The sequence below is a fragment of the Alexandromys fortis genome, unplaced genomic scaffold (genome assembly GCF_014885135.2).
Source record: "Alexandromys fortis isolate MF-2015 unplaced genomic scaffold, M_Fortis_MF-2015_v1.1 scaffold_8_9099976_23576923, whole genome shotgun sequence".
Taxonomy (NCBI): Eukaryota; Metazoa; Chordata; class Mammalia; order Rodentia; family Cricetidae; genus Alexandromys; species Alexandromys fortis.
In genome coordinates this window covers 2,700,021-2,714,564 of record NW_026067899.1, presented here as the reverse complement: position 1 = coordinate 2,714,564, position 14,544 = coordinate 2,700,021, and the positions used below count along the sequence as shown (strand labels likewise).

The 14,544-nt window shown below is 43.8% G+C and overlaps 1 long non-coding RNA gene across 6 annotated transcripts; it reads right to left on the bottom strand.

Annotated features, from left to right (window-relative positions):
• Positions 1-3,572: 3,572 nt before the first annotated feature.
• LOC126488385 (uncharacterized) lies at positions 3,573-13,437 on the bottom strand. 6 transcript variants are annotated; one of them, XR_007588675.1, is made up of 4 exons: positions 10,396-12,215; positions 9,998-10,168; positions 7,058-8,569; positions 3,573-4,407 (listed from the first exon to the last, which is right to left on the bottom strand). It is a non-coding gene; the product is annotated as an uncharacterized lncRNA (long non-coding RNA). The 6 variants fall into 6 exon arrangements; XR_007588680.1 differs by lacking the exon at positions 3,573-4,407 and adding an exon at positions 13,323-13,430 and having other exon boundaries at positions 5,741-8,569; positions 10,396-10,445; XR_007588678.1 differs by lacking the exon at positions 3,573-4,407 and adding an exon at positions 12,734-12,908 and having other exon boundaries at positions 5,741-8,569; positions 10,396-10,632.
• Positions 13,438-14,544: the final 1,107 nt, after the last annotated feature.

The following is a 14,544-nucleotide window of genomic DNA, read 5'->3' as shown; positions in this document are numbered from 1 at the left end:
GTATGAAACTGTCATAATTATCATATAAGATTAGCATATACTTGTGTATAATAGCATAAGGTAGATGGCTTAGCAAGGAACAGCCCTTGTCACCAAGACTGGCAAGCTGAGTGTGCTCCCTGGGACCCACATAATGGAAAGAAAGAACAAACACCAGAAGTTGACCTCTGACCTCCATGCCCTATGGCATGTACCCCCACAAGCACATAATCAAACAGACACACAAATAAACGTCAGCAACTTTGCATTTTTCTAACATTTGAAAACTTGAAGGCGCTGTACGGAGGCGGTGCACGCCTTTAATCCACACACTCGGGAGGCAGAGGCATCTCTGTGAGTTTGAGGCCAGTCTGGTCCAAGGAGTGAGTTCCAGGACAGCCAGGGATACACTGAGAAACCCTGTCTTGAAAAGTCAGAACGAACAACAAAAAATTGAAGGCAATGTTGTCCTTCCGTTGTTTTTCTTTCCCAAGCTGGACCACTGTAGACTTTCTTCAGACATGTTTTGGGCTGAAGATATGCATATATCCTTGTTCAAAAACAGGTGTTCACAGATCACTCTGGTCCTGGGATCCTCCCTGCTTCTTCCTCCACTCACCTTTAGACTGCACACAAGTGAGAAAAGCCTGCTTTTGCTGTTGCATCTCAAGCCATATAAGAGACCCCGATGATATCTGCTTCTTGATCACCCCCACAGGAGGGGGGTGACTAGGGAGGACCAAGTGGCTTCACAGGACTGTCACAGCCATTCCCTTCTCAAGTTACCTCTCTACAGTTGTGGGGGATACTCAAACCACTCAGGGTCCTAGCTTTCCTGCCAGAAAAATCACAAGTCCCTTTCTGAAGGCAAACCCAGTCACAGCACCAGGATGTGGTCTTCCATGCCCTTGTTTTCTGTAACAGTTCCTCTAGAATAAAAGCCCCTACCTTTCAGAGGCAGGTTGCCCTGAGAAACTAGTACACTGTGTTCATTGAGCTCTTAGTCCGTGCTCTGTCTCACTGCTAGAATTGGGCTCCTATTTCCCATTTGAATAGGACTTACGCTCGCTGCCTCGCCTAAACAGCCCTCATATTTTTATTCCACTGATTAACTCCAACAGTTTTATAGCTAAACCGTTTTTATTTAACAGTCTCCAAAAGCACCCCAATAAAATGCATCATGAGTCCTTTCTTGGGGCTATTTTAATAAGCAAGACCTACTTCCCTCTCAAAATCCCCATGAGCAAAATTTCATTCATTCCAGTTGACAGAAAAGCCATCTACAGAAATACACTACCTGTGAGGGACAGAATGACAAACGGCAGATACCAATAGTTAAGTGGTTGAAACACACTAATTCTGCTCAGCACTTCCCTTGTTCGAGTAACTTCCTTCCTCACCCACTCCCACTCAGCAGGCAGTTGGTGGCCATGTTTACATACCAGCTCAATGCCCCTTCCAGGGTGTTCCTAGCTCTTCAGAGGGGTCAGAAAGATGCTCAGCTAATAAAGACAGCCTCTGAGCCCTGGTGGTTCCATTGTCATGAGCCACTTAGTTAAATAAAAAACCATGGACAGGCCACGGGGCTGGTGACTGAGGATGCCAGGGACCAGCTCTCCCGGGCAGTCTGGCTTACTTGCTGAAGCTCCAGGCAGGGAGAAAATGCTGTCATTAACAAACGGTAGAAGGCACCTGAGAAATGACACCCAAGACTGATTTATCTAACAATAGGAAAAAACGTACATACCCTCCCAGCACCCAGGCTTTTGGATCCATTGGCATCGTGTGGTCACCCCTCACTGACTAGGGAGGATCAGGACTTATACCAGCTCCGGGCAGACTCCTGCAGGTTGGCTCCTTTTGGCCTGGTAAATCATAACTTCCTACATAAGGCTGTTCCCCTAACCTCCAGATTCATTCACACACTCGCACACTCACCTGCAGACATATACCCACACATATCACACACACACACACACNCAGGCTTTCGGATCCATTGGCATCGTGTGGTCACCCCTCACTGACTAGGGAGGATCAGGACTTATAACAGCTCTGGGCAGACTCCTGCAGGTTGGCTCCTTTTGGCCTGGTAAATCATAACTTCCTACATAAGGCTGTTCCCCTAACCTCCAGATTCATTCACACACTCGCACACTCACCTGCAGACATATACCCACACATATCACACACACACACACACGCACAGAGAGAGAGAGAGAGAGAGAGAGAGAGAGAGAGAGAGAGAGATGAAAGGGGAGATGGGGAAATAGCGTCCTTTTACAAGTTAAAATGCATTCTGGAGACGGGCGGTGGTGGCGCACACCTTTAATCCCAGCACTTGGGAGGCAGAGGCAGGTGGATCTCTGTGAGTTCAAGACCAGCCTGGTCTACAAGAGCTAGCTCCAGGACAGGCTCCAAAACCACAGAAAGACCCTGTCTCGAAAAAAGAAAAAAAAAATGCATTCTGAATTAAAGTAGAAAAGGGTAAAGCTACCTAAAGAAGGTAAGTGCCTCTTAGGCCAAAGGTCTCCACTTTAGCCTGGTCCCATGTTGTTTCCTGCATCATCTAGGTAAGTCCTCCAGGCTTCTAATGACCAAGCCTGCTAGCCCAAGCCTCCCTTGAAAAGTAAAAAGAGAAAACTCTGAGTAACAACCCCCCAGTGTAAAGAAGCACATGCCAGATCGGCTTAAAAATGGAGGATGCCTCTCTAAACTGAAAATATGCCTTCACACAGCCCCCAAATGGCAAGGTGGTCCTTTGCCAGGCTAGAAGAAAATGATTTTAAATCTTCCTAGATTGGGGTCCAAGTCCCTGGAAGAAGCAGAGACTAGAACGGAAGTGAAAGCCGGTGGGGAAGTTGGACGGCAGGCTTTCTAAAGGGTTTTACTCAGCCTAACTGCCTCCTATAAAGATGTTAAGATACGGAATTCAATGCCAAATGTCACCCAGATCCCAAAGCTGAACCGGCAGGGCCTCTCCAAGGGCAGCACATAGCAACAAGACTCTCTAGTATTTTCCCTTTGTATCGATCCCAGCTGATCTATTAATTTAGCCCAACGCGCACAGTAAGAAGGCTGGTCCTGTGAGTCTCCTCAGACCTCCGGGGTCTGTTTAATTGCACATGGTGCCAAGTTGATCGCCTTTCTCATGAAAGATGTCGTCGACACCCTGCCACAGGGAGTTCTTTATAACAGCTTTCTCTAGAGCGGACTTCACCTGGCAAGTGGGGAAGCGCAGCTCACCAGGCGTCTTGGGGCGGAGCCAGGGCGGGGCCGGGGCGCAGGGTTGAGGGGATTTCTCACGCTCTGAGAGTTCTCTCCTCTGTTGAGCAGGCAGTGATCTGGGCATTTTTGAGACCTCCTGGCATCAGTAAATGACTGTGCCCCCACGCCAGGTTACACAAGTGCCCTGGTGCTTTAGGAAACATCTCTTTGGTCCCTTACCAGGAATTTAGAACCTGAACTTCTGCACTCAGACCAAAATCTGTCTCCTTCTCACTGCTATGGTGCTTTTTTTTTTTTTTAAATAAAATAAGAGGCTTAGGTGTTCTTTTTAAAATAAAATAATTATTGATTTTATTTTATGGGTTTGGGTATTTTGCCAGCATGCTCGTCTGCCTGGTACCCATAGATGCCAGAAGATGCCATCAGATCCTCTGGAACTGGGCTTAAAGATCATTGTTCGCTGTCATGTGGGTGCTGGGAATCAAATTTAGGTCCTCTGGAAGAACAGTCAGTGCTTTTAACCAATGACCCATCTCTCCAGGCCCAGGTATTCTTTAAGAAAGCTTTCAGCCTGAAAATATTATAAATAACCTCATAGAAATTTATAGAAATTCTGTGCTTTTATGTTCTGTACAATTATTTTTCCATCTTTTTATTGTCTTAATGCAGTGCTTTTTTATTATTGATTTTTATTGAGCTATAAATTTTTCTCTGCTCCCCTCCCTGCTTCTCCCCTCCCCTTCAACCCTCCCCCAAGGTCCCCATGCTCCCAATTTACTCAGGAGATCTTGTCTTTTTCTACTTCCCATGTAGATTAGATCCATGTATGACTCTCTTAGTGTCCTCATAGCTGTCTAAGTTCTCTGGGATTGTGATTTGTAGCCTGGTTTTCTTTGCTTTATGTTTAAAAACCACTTATGAGTGAGTTCATGTGATAATTGTCTTTCTGTGTCTGGGTTACCTCACTCAAAATGATGGTAGACTACAATTACCTTGATGCCCAAACCACAGAAAGACATTACTAAGAAAGAGAATTACACCAATCTCACTCATGAACATTGATGCAAAAAATACTAAATAAAATACTGGCAAATCGAATCCAAGAACACATCAGAGCCATCATCCGCCATGACCAAGTCGGCTTCATCCCAGGGATGGTTTAACATACGAAAATCTGTCAATGTAATCCACCATATAAACAAACTGAAAAATAAAAATCACATGATCATCTCATTAGATGTCGAAAAAGCTTTTGACAAAATACAACATCCCTTCATGATAAAGGTCTTGGAGAGAGCAGGGATACAAGGACCATTCCTAAACATAATAAAGGCAATATACAGCAAGCCAACAGCCAACATCAAACTAAATGGAGAGCAACTCCCAGCAATTCCACTGAAATCAGGAACAAGACACTCTCTCCATATCTATTCAATATTTTTCCATCTTTTGAAGCACATTGGCAAATAACATTGTATATTTGGAGGGTATCTAGAAGCAGAGTTTCTCTGTTCCCCCCAGTCTTACAGACACTTCCAAATAATCTCTCAGGCTTATATTAATTATAAATGTTTGGCTGATGACACAGGTTTATTATGAGATTGCTTTTGCATTTAAATTAATCCATTTTTTTCAATGCTTTGCCACGTGGTTCATGGCTTACTACCGCGTATCTTTATGTCTTGCCTCCTCAATGGCTGGCTGGTGTCTCCCAGATTCTGTCCTTCTCCTGTAGCTCTGCTTGGTTTTCTCGCCTGGCTCTATCCTGCCTTGCCATAGGGCAAAGCAGCTTTATTTATCAGTCAATGAGAGTGATACATATTCACAGCATACAGAAAGACCATCCCACTGCAGGTATCTACATGGTGGTGTTAAATGTGTTTCTCATGAAATGTTTGCTACAATCAAGTCAGCTGGTAAATCTCTCACCTCACATGGTTACATGAGTGTGTATGCAAGAACAGTTAAGATATACTATTTTTACTGGGCAGAAGTGGTGCACACCTTTAATCCCAGTGTTCAGAAGGTAAAGGCAGATGGATTTCTATGAGTTTGAGGCCAGCTTAGTTTACAGAATGAGTTCCAGAACAGCCAGGGCTATACAGAGAAACACGGTCCCAAAAAAGAAAAGAAAAGAAAAAGAAAAAAAATATATACTTTTCTGACCAAATTTTATTTATCCACTATCGTATTAAAATTTATAGCAATTATTTTATTAATCAAATAATCCATGTACTTCATTCAAAAACTACAAATGCATATTAGTAAAAAGATTAAAATGTAAGCTTCTATAATCTTGTCACTCTCAATATTTTTTAAGATTTATTTATTTTTATTTTATGTGTATGGGTGTTTTGCCTGCTTGTTTGTCTGTTTACCACATGCTTGCAGAATCCAAGGAGGAGGCCATAAGAAGGCGTCAAATTCCCTGGGAGTGGAGTTACAGGTGTTGTTAGCTGTTATGCAGGACTGACACCCAGGGAATCTAACCCAGGTTCTCTGGAAGAGCAACCCACTGCACTTGTTCTCTCTCTCTCTCTCTCTCTCTCTCTCCTTCCCTCCCTCTCTCTCTCTCTCTGTCACACACACACACACACACACACACACACACACACACACTATGTAGCCTTGGTTTGGTTGTTCTGGAACTCCCAATGTAAACCAGGCTGGCTTCCAGTTCACAGAGACCTGTCTGCCTCTGCCTCCCAAATGCTGGGATTAAAGGCGTGCTCCACCACACCCAGCTTGCAGCCTTCTCTCCAGCACCTTGTTGGTATTTTGCATGCATGGTATTTCTAGACATCGTTATTGTCATTACTATTACTGAGTGTCTTTTTGTTGTGTGTGCACACATGCTGTGTTGCCGTCAGGTGACCACTCTGAGAAACCACTTTCTCTCTTCCCACCTTTTTCTGGGTCCTGGGGATTGAACTCAGGTGTGGGCTGCAAGCACCTTTAACCACCGCCTCTCATCTCAGTGGCCCAGGCTTTCATCTGAGCATCATTATGTTAGAAACCCTCTTAGGAAACCAACTTACTCGTGTTAATTATTCCACAGTACTTTTCACTAAGCACGATACTCAAACCAAAAAAAAAGGAAAAAGAAAATTTCCCAATATTCAGAACTCTTTTCTTTGCTAAAGATATCTGCACATAGTCATTTCAAGCATAGTATTCTAAGAAAATACCAAGATTTATTTTACCAAAGTCTTGGCTTTTGCATTATAAATATTTCTCTGTTGATCACCCTATAAACCTGATTTCCGCAAAGAAGATTATTACTAAAATGTAAAAACCGTGAATGAGAGAAGCCAGTTCTCCCTGTTTTTTCCTACAGACTAAGGCAGCAAGGCTCCCTACCGCACTGACAATGCAGTGGGACATGAGGCCGTTTTCACAGTGATCTATGTGTATTACATTGTCACGCAAAAGCTCAGACTCTTGACTGGAGAGAACCGGAAACCAGAATGTAAACCCGCAGCTGCTGTTTGGTCACTCACTGCTGCTCACTGAGAGAAGGTCTCAGAACCACCCCAAACCGGCCCCCTCCCTTGTCTGCCCCGAACACCACTGCTGTAGAGTTAATTCAGTCCTGTGCCCCATCCTCAAGACGGGAGGAGGTCAGTAAACAAGGCTTGTTCGCTTTTATGACTCGCTTACTTCGAGGCCTGTATTAGTAGGCGCTTTTCATATTTCTTGTCCCTCACCCCGCCACTTTCTCCCTTTGGTGAGCTTCATTCCGTTAGACCTGAGGCTAAGTACCATGGCTCACAGTTCCCAGACCCAGGGAAAACAGTAGGGGATATTTCGCAGCATCTCCAGCAAATAAATAATAGCCACCCGGGACACAGACCTTTGTTTCAGCACTTCAGGAGAATTCATTCTCGGTAGAGAAAACTCATTTGCTGGTGGCAGCAGTTCAAACCGCTGGCTTCCCAGAGAAGATTGCCGGAGCCAAATCCTTGCTCAGCTACGGAGGTCAGAGGTGAAGTAACTGTGCTTACAGGGCAGAGCGGTTTTATAGATTCCCCTGGCTTTCTGCTCCCTTCTTTACAGCTGATTAACACTCAATGGCCACTTCTCTTAAAAAGAAAAAAATTCAATTCCTAGTTTTAATTAACTTCCCTATCACAGCTCGCTGGAAACCAGATCGTGACTTGAGACTTTAGACTCCTTTATTTCCGTCAAGGTAATTCACTAACGTGGCTCGAAGACTTCCAGATATGATGTCAGGGCTAGGTGGCTGTCATAAGGGTAGCTCTACGGGGACCCCCGAACACTGCGTTGGTGCAGCCATCTCGGGTGACTGACCTCCTCCCTGTTTTAGATTGACACTTTACCCGCCACCCCATAGCCAAGCTGAAATTAGTCTTCCCTTCCTCTCCTGACCCCAGGTTCACTGACAGCGGGACTTCCGTTGTTAGTTTGAACAAACTGTGGGGGCGTTTCTGTCCACCTCATCCTTTGACCAACTAGCAGAAAGTGTTTATGGGAGACTCACCGCGCAGCCTCCCCTCTGTTAAGTCGCTGTAAACTAAGACAATCGGATGCGTGTTTAGCCTCCATTCCAGCTCTCCAGTAGGGCAGCATTGCAGCAACACAGTGTAGTTGCCAAAAGCATAAAAGATTGAACCAAACTGCCTGCGTTCGTGTGAGCTACGTCTTTAAGCAGGGTAAGCTCTGTGCCTCGGTGGCTTCGTACACCGAGCAAGGCTATAATAACAGATAATGGTATCTACCTTGGGGTTATGCCCTTGATTAGTGGAAAATATAAAACAATTATGACAATGATTGGGTCCACAGTGGCCTTCATGGTGCATTTGTGGGAGGTCATTCTCACAGAAAGGCCATTTCACCGAGCATGAAGCTATAAATTATTGCTGTCAGCAGTTACCTGGGAAGCACGAAGGCAAGGCCTCACAGCCCACCCCTTGAGTCAAATGAGAACTGGGCACATTCGTCAGAGTCCCATAACAGGCTGCTGCCCGAGGAAATGACCCCACTGCCCGGGCCTGGCTGTCATGAGTGAGGCCTCGTACATCACAGGGTAACATAAAGTGGCCAAGTTCTGATTTCTGACACAATCCTCTCTTCAAGATTTGTTGAAAGCATCCATCTCACCTTTGTGATCTCTCCTGGAAAAAAAACCCAGGACGCGAGGAAGGAAGAAATTTTCGGGGGTCAGTCTGGGCGTGCACTGCAGTGAGCGTAAAGGCCTTTCTTTCATTCCTTTGAAATTGAATACAGCAAGAAAGCATCCGCCGTCGACATGCGAACCAGCTTGGTTACGAAGCCGTCGGTCCCTCAACTGAGTAATAGCATTGTCTGTAGCACAGGACTTGTAATTTATTGTTGATAGAATGCCCTGGGAAAAAAAAAACCATCGTGCTATGATTCAGAGCAAAAGGAAAAGTAACTGTGGTGGAGAAGGGCTCCGAGGAGCAGTGTGACACACGGGGAGAGGAACTTTGCCAGGCAGTTTGGCACAGTGCTTTTCCTAAACATAAAACCAACTCTAGATGCCGAAGAAGCTTCGGGTCATAGCTTGATGGGCAGAGCTCCCTTGTTTTTCTCGTGTATGTATGCACAATATTGATGACTTTTATAAATTAACTCTTCAGAAGCCAGGTGCAGGGGCTCATGCCTGAAATCCCAACATTTAGGAGACTGAGGCAGGAGGATTGCCTCAAGTTTAAGGTCAGCCTAGGATACAGAGTTGGGGGGAGCGAGTGTACTCATATGAGTGAGCATTCATAAACTAAGAATGGTCCTGTCAAGGACACAGATGCCTCAGACTAATGGGATGTGGGATCCCACAGTGACTCCACTCCATCTTGACCTTAGGTCAGAGAGTTCAAGCTTGCTCTTGCTCCTCAAGGCCAAATAGCAGGGTATTTGAGCAATGGTTACTAGATGTTTGAGAGGTAAGAAGGTGATTGTGCTTGTTTATTCCTTGAACCGTGGTAAGGAAGTCTTCTGCACCCTCCCTCCTTTGCTTTGGGTCTAAAAGGGCTATGAGAAATAAATCTGGGGCTGCTGCAGTCACTGAGAACCCTCCTGACAGTCTATCCTTCTGTCTACTGTCTCTTTCTTTAATCCTCTCTCCCCTTTTCAGGCGCTGTTCCATAGGTCGGCTGGTCAAGAACCAAAAGAAAGATAACGAGTTGAATAAGCAAAATAAAAATTAACCTCACTTTGATGGAGTCTGTTATACTCTAAAGAACTATTGACAGCTGGATTCCAAAATAGCAACCTGAAAGTTTTCTTTAGTATTTTCAATTAATGCAAAGTCAAGTTCTATCTGCATTAAGATAGTTTACCTTTACACTCATTTTATTTTAAGCCTATATACGTTAATTTTGAAAAACAGTATTTTGGTTATAAATGTGAACTGAGGTTTTGATGTATAATTGAATTATTTGAGTATAAATTAAAATAAATTCATTTCTGTTAAGACACAGAAAAGAAGGCCCAGTCGACCACCCCTATGTCTAATCATCTCCCAATAGAATGTAGAACCTAGAACACAGATGAGGTTCTGCCCAGACCCATGGCTTCCTCCCAGCTAAGGCAGATCCCAAACCTACAGTGTCAGACTCTCTGCAGTGGCTTTCAAGAAACTTCTCCTGAAACCATGCAGGCAAACTGAGCTCCCGGACAGCCGTTGTCCGTATAAGATGCAGCTTCTCCATCACCTTAATTCCAAAACTTATTTTTCTCATATAGAGGTAGAGAGTTAGGCAGACTGCTTTGGGGTTCATAGAGCTCAGAAGAGACTGTCGCAATTTCTTACCAACATTCTGACACAATGGTCTGGGGGGGAGGGATAAGGAAATAGATCTCCTATTTCAGCCGAGGGGAGACGTTTTCCAGATTAGTACTCTCCGCTTGTAAACCCAGCAACGCTCTTCTGAGTCAATGGAGCAAGGTGTTCCCATACGGGCAGGGTCCTCTGTCGAAATGCCTGGAAGAAGTTCCTTTTATCAGCAAGTGGCACCTCCGCACTTTGCACGTCTCACTAATTACGGTGGTTGAGTTTTCCGGACCCTATCAGAAGAGCAGCTCATTGACTTTAGTTATTTTTTCAAATTCATTGGCTCCATCTTAGTCTGAAGCGGGCAGGTGCCGGTAGGATTTTATTGCAGAAATTAATTAACAAGTGAGTGGAAGGCTTTGGGAGTTGATACTTACCCTTCGTCTCCCCATTTAGGCAGTTGAAAGTGGACCTAAGAACCCACATGCTAGAAGGGAGGACAGGTACAAGGTGAGTAGCCAAGACACAAGAAAATCACATCTCAAGGTCAGCCAGAGATGTGACACTTGTTTCTACCCCATTAGCTTTCCAACTAAGTCACCACAAGACCTCCATTCAGAAAACCCACGGTCTGGGTACCGGATCATTTCTAGCTGGTGTCTGCATCTAGTTGGCTGTAGATAGAAACTACACTTAAGAAGTTGAATGAGATTCTCCCTGCATGGAGTCTGTTGAAGTTTGCTTTCATTGGCCTGTGCAAGTCCTGCTCTGTAGCATGTCCCTGATATTCCTCACTCATCAAAGTGGCTAGTCCCCTGTTGCAGATCCATGTCTGCTGCAGTTCCCCTATTGAAAAGTAATTTGGGGGAATATAGGACTCCTCACCATAGCTAGATTATTACCTCACCATGGCTAGAGACTCCTCACCATGGTACCCAAAGAATTCTCTTTCTCTGTGTGTATTATATGTCATAAAACATACATAATATTTAATTAAAATTTCCACAAATATTTTGCACAAAGAAATCATACAAGAATATATATCAGAACAAAGATGCCTACTATAGCATTAATCATAGCAATTAAACATTAGAGAAACAAACCAAATATCCCACAGTCAATATAATAAATAAGTCAACCCTCGTCTAGCCACTAGAATATTAACACAGCCAGAAGTGATGTCATTACGTAATTTATATTCGTTTATAAATTCTGCCAAAATCACAGCAACATTTTAATTTTCGTCCCTGTATATTCTCATATTTTTAAGTACTTTCTGCATCGAGCATTCATCGCTCTTGTATGCAGAGAAGGACCTTGATCTGAGTTTTCAAATAGAAAAGAATGCAGCCCCCTTGAATCGTGGTGCAGCACACAGGGCAGTTTATAGGACCACACCCTGTTGTTCCCGAAATTCACAACGAAGGCTCTGTGATCCCTTGAGGGCTTGTTGGCTCCTAAGCAGTAAGCTGGGAATTTTGCATATGTTATCCCCGTTAATCATGACAGTGATCCTATAAGGTGGACACTGTTGTCCTTATCCTTATGGATGAGGATACAAAGATTACAAGAAATTCAATGCCTTAATTTACGTTAACTTCAAACTGGCTGTAGAGCCAGAATCCACACCCTCAGGGTTGGTGAAAGTTAATCTCAATTGGCATCCTGATGAGATCTAGGGTTAACTGTGAGAGGTGCCCCTGAGTTTGCAGGTGCAGGGGGAATCTTAATTAGGTTAGCTGAAGTGGGAAGACTTGCCCTCTGTGGGTGGCACCATTCCCTAAGGTCCTGGACTGTATAAGGAGGAAGTGAGCTCAGCAGCTGCTTTCTTCTCTCTGGTTCCTGACTGTGGACACCACGTGAGCAGCTCAAGTCCCACCACCATGATGGACTATAACTTGAACTGTGATCCAGAATAAACTCTTGCCCCTCAAGTCGCCTTTGTCGGGATATTTCATCACAGTCAAAGAATATTAACTAAAGTTGGCTTCATTCATTTATAGTATACACCCACAGGATTTGGGTAATGATTAAATAGGTCTAGCAAATGAAAACATAGACTGATAAACATAGAACTAAATTAATAAACATAGAAACTAAAAAAAAATACATTTACCTGCTAGTTTTGAAAATTAAATGTTTTAGATACATATGATGTCTGTATGACTTGTTCCCCCTTCCATTCTGTTCTCTTCCACCCAGAGCAAACATTCACTCCAATATGAGATTTCTTGTTCTCATGTAAATTTTTCTTTCTTGGCTACAGATGCTGTACCCATAAACTAGACTGAATTCATCACTTCTTAATAAGAAAGTACGAACAACTCAGTGTATTTCATATAAAGGGATTTGGCACTGGCATTGGTTCCAAAGATTTGGAAAGTTAGAGAAGCAGGTGGAAAAGTGGGGTTCGTGTCATTTCCTCCGCTTGACCTCCAAGTTAATTCCTTCAGTGCTCGGAAACCGGATGATACAAATTACCTCACCAGACTGCCTTGGCTTCTGGCTTCCGGTTGGTTTGGGACAATGGGCAGCAATGGCAAGAGGGCAAAGGGCAGAGGAAGTGGAGGTCAGAGCCTCTACTGTAACATTAGGTCCTGCTTGTTGGGTTTCTGTCCTGCCCAGTTCCCACAGCCGGCAAGCCCCCAAAAAGTTCACACAGAGGTCTCCATAAGATATAAACTGATAGACCCATTAGCTCAGGCTTCGTATTAGCTCTTATAACTTATGTTTACCCATTATTCTTATCTATGTTAGCCACATCGCGCTCAGTACCGTTTTCAGCAGGGTAGGTCACACCCTGCTTCTTCGGTGATCTGGGCAGGACTGCAGAAAGAGCTTCCTTCTTCCCAGAATACTCCTGTTCTCCTTGTCCCACCTCTACTTACTTCCTGCCTGGCTACCAGCCAATCAGTGTTTATTTAAAACATGATTGACAGAGTACAGACAATCCTCCCTTACCACCCTACCAATTTAACAGACTACTTCCTTGTTGAAGGTCAGCATAGCATTGTTGAATTAACCATGGAGCCTCTTCTGCCCCCTCTTCCTATTGCTGGGGTTGCCATATTTGCAGTACTGCCAGGAACAGGGGGGAAAATGGTATCTCACTCTCTGCTGCTTTTCAGTCCCCTGCCAGTGCTTCGAATTGGCAAAACCAAATCAGAAGCCTGCCACATGGGTGCCATTCACATAGATTTTAGCCCCTTGATGCAGAGCAATGCGCCAGAAGGATACACAGAATCAGCAGAGTTTAGAGACGGCAGCACAAACAAACCTAATACAAGTGCTTAACATTGTTAGCCTTTGTCTGTTTGGTCCAGCATCTCCTGGTCTCAAGCTTGCTATGTAGTGGGGGGGGTACCTTCAGATTCCCTTGCTTCCGCCTTCCAAGTGCTGGGATTACCAATGTGTATCACCACATCCAGGTTAGTGTTTGGATGTTTAGAGCTTCATATCAGTCAACATCCCAGTATTCTAACAGCATGCTTGAGAATCGAAGCTCAGAGAGAAGGTGGTTCACAGGCTCAATCCATAATTGGTCCCATTGATTTTGGACTGGTGATTTGGCAGCGTATCATGGCAAAAACACCCAGTAGAACAGAAGTGCACGCAGCATGACCCAGATACGAGAGAGAAGAGACTAACATCTCACAGTACTGTTTAAGGGCACATTTCCAAGGCCTCAAAGCTTCATCAAACCCACCTCTTGAAGACTTCGTCACTTTCCGGTAGCATTGAGTATTTAACACACAGAACTGGGGTACGCCTACCCAAATTATGCCTATGCTCTTTTTATTTTTGTCATATTTAACATCTTTGAGATATAGCCATGTTGGTGCAGAGATCTCTAATTGAATTGTCTCGCTACAGTACTGAATTCAACAATGGTATTTCTGCACGGGAACTAGTAAAATGAACAACACAAAGTTACCGGGACTGGAACGTGAGTTATGAAGACAATACATGGCAGACGTCAAGAGTGGGCCAGATTGGATTGTAGGAAAGTGTGTCCAGACACTGTTCTTCTCATCGTTCAACACAGATTCATCAAGCGCCTACCATGTCCTTAAGCATTGTGCTCGATACAAAAGACAGAAAATCAAACATGACCTGGTCCCGGCTCTCCAGCTGCTGACACGCAAGCAGTTAAATATGTGGCGTCCATCACGGGAGGCAACGTAACAGACGAGGCAGCACTATAGTCAATAAATTTAAAAAGGAATTACATAGCAATTTCAGCTATAGATTTAAGATTCTCTAAACAGATGAAAAACTGTACTACAAATAGAATATATAAGTTTAGTAAAAATATATTATAATATATTATATATAATAATAATTAATAATATCATGACCCAAGGGTTTATTTTCAGACTGCAAACTAGATTAACTATTTTTTTTTAAAAAAGAAGTATTATCACAAGTTAATGAAAAAATCTAGGAATATGACAAAAACCCACTTGAAATACTCTGGCAGCTTTCTTAATAAAAATTTAAGCAAGATTAGTGGAAAATTATCGTACCGCAATAGACTGGTGAACGAGCACTTCAAGCAAGCATCACATTAAGTGACGTGTTCTCCT